The following is a 5,839-nucleotide window of genomic DNA, read 5'->3' as shown; positions in this document are numbered from 1 at the left end:
TTGCTTTCTTCCTGACGCTTAGCTGAGAATAGCACTGAGAATTGGGGGAGATTGAGAGGGAGACGAAGAATCAGCTGTTTGATTTTATGTGAGATTTGCACATTTCAGCAAGAAGGGAGAAGGGTGTGGTGAAAGAAACGGGATAGGGGAGCAGGTTGTCTGGAAGGGGACTGGCCAGGGAAAGAGGGAAGGGGTCAGGGCATATCAGGGTTTTGTTTTTTTGTTCCCCTCTCCCCCCAGCTTTAATGAGGTATGTGTGACAAATGAAAATTATATTTGTACGGTGTGCAATGTGATGTTTCGATATACGTATAGATTGTGAAATGATTACCACAGTTAAGCTGGTTAACGTATCCATCACCTTGAAACCGCACTCATTCTCGGATGGAACTTGAACCCAGCCAGAACTCAGATTGGGACTTGAACCCATGACCCCTTACTTAGGAGGGGACTCGAGCCCACTGTCTTTTCATTGAAACTGCTCACCTGGTGTCAGGACTTACTGAAGCTCAGGTTCTTTTGTTTTGATGCAGAAAGAATTCAGCGTGAGGTAAAGTGGCATTCAAAGAGTGAGTTTATTAGCATAGGACAGTTGTGAGAGAGACAAGCGGGCAGGTAAGGGAGCGCAGCCCCAAGAGCAAAGAGGGCTACATTTTTATAATCAAAGAAAAAGTGGGGAGGGGAGAAGACCACCTTTTTCCTCATTCTTGGGTAGACATCAAGGCTTACATCATTAGTTCCTCCTTTAACCCTATATGGTCTGAGACCATCATGGTGCTATTTAAATCCTATGTATATTAGGGTGGTGACATATACTAAAATATGGTAATTCATCTCAGGTTTTGGTATAATGTCCCCTTTCACCTAGTTTCTTCACCCTTTCACCTACACAAAGTCCTGTCTTGGCTACATGCAGAAATGATACTTTTCGAGGACCATTAACTCCCCGACTTCATGTAACAAGACATAGACCCCATATCTATAGTCTTGTGGTTTTTTTGTTGTCTTTTTGGCCACGCCACATGGCTTGTGGGATCTTAGCTCCCCGACCAGGCATTGAACCCGGGCCCTCAGCAGTGAAAGTGCAGAGCCCTAACCACTGGACCGCCAGGGAGTTCCCTATTGTCTTGTGTTTTAACTATCAGGATTTGTGGCTTGAGTGTGCCTGGCACTTGAATGTGCCTGGTGTTCCTTCAAGGTAGAGTAGATTGTTGCTAGATTCCTGGATCCTTTTCTTGAGTGTCATTAGCTTACAAGAGTCCCCTAGACTCTCTTAAAATTTCCTTTCTATCTTTAATCCCCTAGTGGGATTTCTGAACTAACCATTTAATTATCCTTCTCTATCCCTATCAACCTCACATAGTTACCATTGTGTGTGTGTGATGAGAACATTTGAGATCCACTCTCTTAGCAGATTTCAAGTACATCATACATTATTGCTAACTGTGGTCACCATGCTGTACATTAGGTCTCTAGGACTTACTCATCCTGTAACTGAGTTTGTGCCCTTTGACCAACATCTCCCCATTTCCCCCACTCCCTGGGCCTGGCTACTCTTCTCCTATGAGTTTGACTTTTAAATTTTATTTATTTATTTAAATTATGTTTTAGCTCCAGAGTTTGTTTTTATTAATTTATTTATTCATTGATTTTTGGCTGCGTTGGGTCTTCGTTGCTGCGCGCCAGCTTTCTTTAGTTGCAGCGAGTCAGGGCCACTCTTCATTGCAGTGCGCGGGCCTCTCACTGCAGTGGCCTCTCTTGTTGCGGAGCACAGGCTCTGGGCACACGGGCTTCAGCAGTTGTGGCGCACAGGCTTAGTTGCTCCGCGGCATGTGGGATCCTCCAGGACCAGGGCTTGAACCCACGTCCCCTGCATTAGCAGGCGGATTCCTAACCACTGCGCCACCAGGGAAGTTTGACTTGTTTAGATTCCACATATCAAGTAGATCATGCAGTGTTTGTCTTCCTGCGTCTAGCTTATTTCACCGAGCATAGAGCCCTCCAGGGAGGGCGTGTCAGAGTTGGTGAGGGGCAGGGTTGTGTGATGGGGTGGGTGCAGGGTGGTGGATGGGAGGATGCACTTGTAGACTGACCCGGAGAGAGTTTCAGTTCAGGGCTTCGATCCCTGGCCAGACTGAGGGCCGTCACGGAAGGCAGCACAGACATGACTTTGACCAGATGGTCTCCGACCTGGCAGCAAAGTGAGTGCTGACCCTCGATCCCTTGAAGGGGCTGCGAGGCAGCCTGTGATGGTGCGTGGTGTACAGGTGGTTTCCTGACGGGGTGTTACGAGAAGGCTCTGTAGACCAGGAGAGGGTCTCTTGGTCCCATGGGCTCCTCTCCTCTCGGGTGGCTTCACCCACCACCCTCAACTCTTGGGCTTCCTTCTATCTTTTCTGGAAGCTCCCCACTCCTGATCTGAGGTTGTAGGGCATGTTGGAGGGGAGGCAAATCCTGAGGAGCCCAACACATGCAAAGTCTCCCGGTGTGAGGACAGCGGTGAGCGGGTACGCCCTGCCAGCCACCTTCCACCTTTTCTCAGTGACGTAGGCATTCAGGGCCTCCCGTCCTGTGGAAATAGTGGCACAGGAAATTGTTAGAGGAAACCACATACTCTGAGGGGGTCTCTTGCCCCCTTTTCTCCATCATAGGCCCTTTAGTTTAAAAATCGGAACTGTGATAAATTCCATCCTCAGTGGGGACTTCCCTGGTGGTCCATTTGTAAAGAATCCACCTTCCAATGCAGGGGACGTGGGTTCGATTCCTGGTCAGGGAACTAAGATCCCACATGCTGCGGGGCGACTAAGCCTGCGCACCGCAACTACTGAGCCCACACATGTCAACTAGAGCCCGCGTGCTGCAAACTATAGAGCCTATGCACCCTGGAGCCCGTGTGCCACCACAAGAGAGAGAAAAACCCGCACGCCACAACTAGAGAGAAGCCCGAGCGCCGCAACAGAAAGATCCCGCGTGCCACAACGAAGAGCCGACCCAGACAAAAAAAAAAATTCCATCCTCGACTCCAGCTTCTGGATTCCAGCCGTTTGCCGGTCTAAGCAGGGCAGGGAGGCCTGGAGGAGGGTATACCTGCAGGTTCCTGCCGTGCTCTCAGGCCTGTATTAAGGTGCTGGGCAGGGGAGGATTTGGGAAAGAGGTGGAAGCTGTGGCTGTGTCCTAGAGAAGCTACAGGAACAGCCTTCCTGAGCGATGGCAGGCACGCTGCAGGTGAAAGGAGGACGCGGTGCCCTCGTGAGGCTGGATTCGGACTCTTCTGCCCCCTGGGAGCAGGGGAGCAGCTCCCTCCTGGGGACCAGTCTTAGACAAGACCTTGGCCACCCACCCAGGGCAACTCCTTTCCTCATGCACTGGGCTGGGAGCTGCTGAGGCTCCTGTGGGCCTGGCCCCCTCCTCAGCACTGCCCGAGCCTTCCTTACCTGCTGCAGGTTCATGGGGTGCAAGGCTTAGAAGAGGTGCAGTTTCACAAGCTGCAGCTGATGAATGGGTCCCAGCGCCCAACTCCTTTCTCCAGTTCTTCCAGAGCTGTGAGGCCAAAGGAGGCGCACAGAAACCGGTCACAGATGCAGGACATTGCCCTTTTTTTTTTTTTTTTGGCCGTGCTGCAAGGCTTGCAAAATCTTAGTTCCCTAACCAGGGATTGAACCTGGGCCCTTGCCGGTGAAAGTGCAGAGTCCTAACCATGGACCGCCAGGGAATTCCCTCTGCTTTGCCTTTAAAGTGCATTCGATGTTTCAAACAGAACTTGGCACCTCGTGGGAAGGAAAAAGGAAGCATGGGAAGGGTTAATTAGGTTGTTTAGTTCTCTGACAGCCAGTCTGGGCCCCTTCACCTCCCGCTCACTGATCCCAATGGAGGTACCTAAATTTCACATTTAGAGCCCATGCTATTCAACGGTGTGCTCCACCAGGCACTGAGTTTCGGCTGGGTAAGTTTCCTGAGGTTGTTGAACAGTCTACCACAAACTAGGTAGGCAGAAATGTGTTCTCTCACAGTTCAGGCCAGAAGTCCAGAATCAAGGTGCTGGCAGGTTGATTCCTTCGGGAGACTGGGAGAATCTGTTCCAGGCCTGTTTCCAGCTTCTGGTGGTTGCCGGCAGTCCTTGGCCCTCCTCGGCTAGTAGACACATCACTGCAATCCCGTGATGTGGCCTCTTTTACCACAAGACAGATGGGAAGGAGTCACAAGTGGCTTATTAGGAACGTAGATAAAAGAAAGCTCATATCTTGACTGCCAGAGGGATTGAGTGCTGTGAATCTACCCCATAGATTTGTCTTTGTCTCCAAGTGGGCTGGGCCTGGAGGTCTGACTTCTAGCAGGACCCAGGGATGGGTACTGCCAGGAACCAAAATCTGTCATTCAATTGTGTATTTACTTCTTTCATTTAAGGTACTCATAATAAATTCTTTAATTATGCAACACTTCATTCATGGTTATAAGTAACTTATTCAGTTTTACGTTTAGCTCTATCTTCCCACTGAAGATATTTTTCTAAGCTTTTCATAGAGTTGCATAACATTAATTCAATCTTTTGAGTATATTTTTCCTTTAAGTAGATTTTTTGCTTGTTCTCCTATTCTTCATTTATTGAGATTATATACCTATATATATTTACACATATGAATTTCACACACACACACAGATCTTGTATATACCATTCTTACCTGAGTAAATACATTCATTTGGGTTCACCAACACTCCAGAGATACAAATCATCATTCAGTGCTGCATATGGCAGTTTGTTTCAGCAGACACCCATTTGTTCTGCCAGCAATCCATTCACAGGGGAAAACCTTTCAGGCTCATTTCTAAATCCTTCTAAATCCTTCCTTTTAATAGGTACAATTGCTTATATTCTCATACTCCAGATACATCATTTGTGTTCACAAACACTTCATTTATAGATAAAAACACTTCACTCATTCTCATTAGATACTCGTTGTTGTTATACCAACATTCAACTCAGAGATAAGTAACCTATCATTCAGTGTTGTGTACACCACTTTTCTTTGAGTAGATAGATATATTCCTTTCCATTCTAACCACATTTTATTCCAGGGATTCACAGTATGCATTGTATATAGGTGTTTTCTTTCTGTAGACACCTTCTTTGGTTTCTGTTTTCTACCAAAACATTCCATGTATAGATATATTTTGCATCATTCTCTTTTGTGTATAAATCCTTCCTTTCAGTAGTTACATTCATTTAGATTCATAAACTCTTCATTCAGGGAGATATAAAAGTATAATTCAATTATGTATATGGAAATGTCTTATGTTAATATATTATTGTTCTGCCGACATTCCATTCATAGAGATACACTACACAGCATATAATTGCGTGTATAGTTTTCCCCATTCTACAATAGTTTATTCTAAAAAATACCATTCATTCTTATGTTCAGGTATTTCCTTTGAGTAGATAATTTTGTTTTATACAAACTGTCCATTCATAGATATACTTCATATCATTCCGTGTTGAGTATAGCTCTTTGTAGATACATTTTTGTTCTAGTCACATATAGAATTCAGTCTTGAGTTGTATTTTTCTATGTGTTTTAGCAGCCATTCACTCATAGACATGTTGCACATACCACTCAGTTTTATCGCTCTTTCCTTCAATAAAAAATAATACATTATTTTTTGTTATACCAAGACCCAGTTTCTAGAGACACATAGCAGTCTTTTGAACAGCTGCTTTTATGGGGCGATATATTCATCTGTGTTCTATCCATAGTCCACAGGGTAGATACCAAGTTCAGTGTTCTTACCATAAGAACACCAAGAAACAAAACAGAAACAACAACCCAAAGGAGCACAAGGA

This window comes from Balaenoptera ricei, chromosome 13 (genome assembly GCF_028023285.1).
Source record: "Balaenoptera ricei isolate mBalRic1 chromosome 13, mBalRic1.hap2, whole genome shotgun sequence".
Taxonomy (NCBI): Eukaryota; Metazoa; Chordata; class Mammalia; order Artiodactyla; family Balaenopteridae; genus Balaenoptera; species Balaenoptera ricei.
This window is presented reverse-complemented; position numbering follows the sequence as displayed.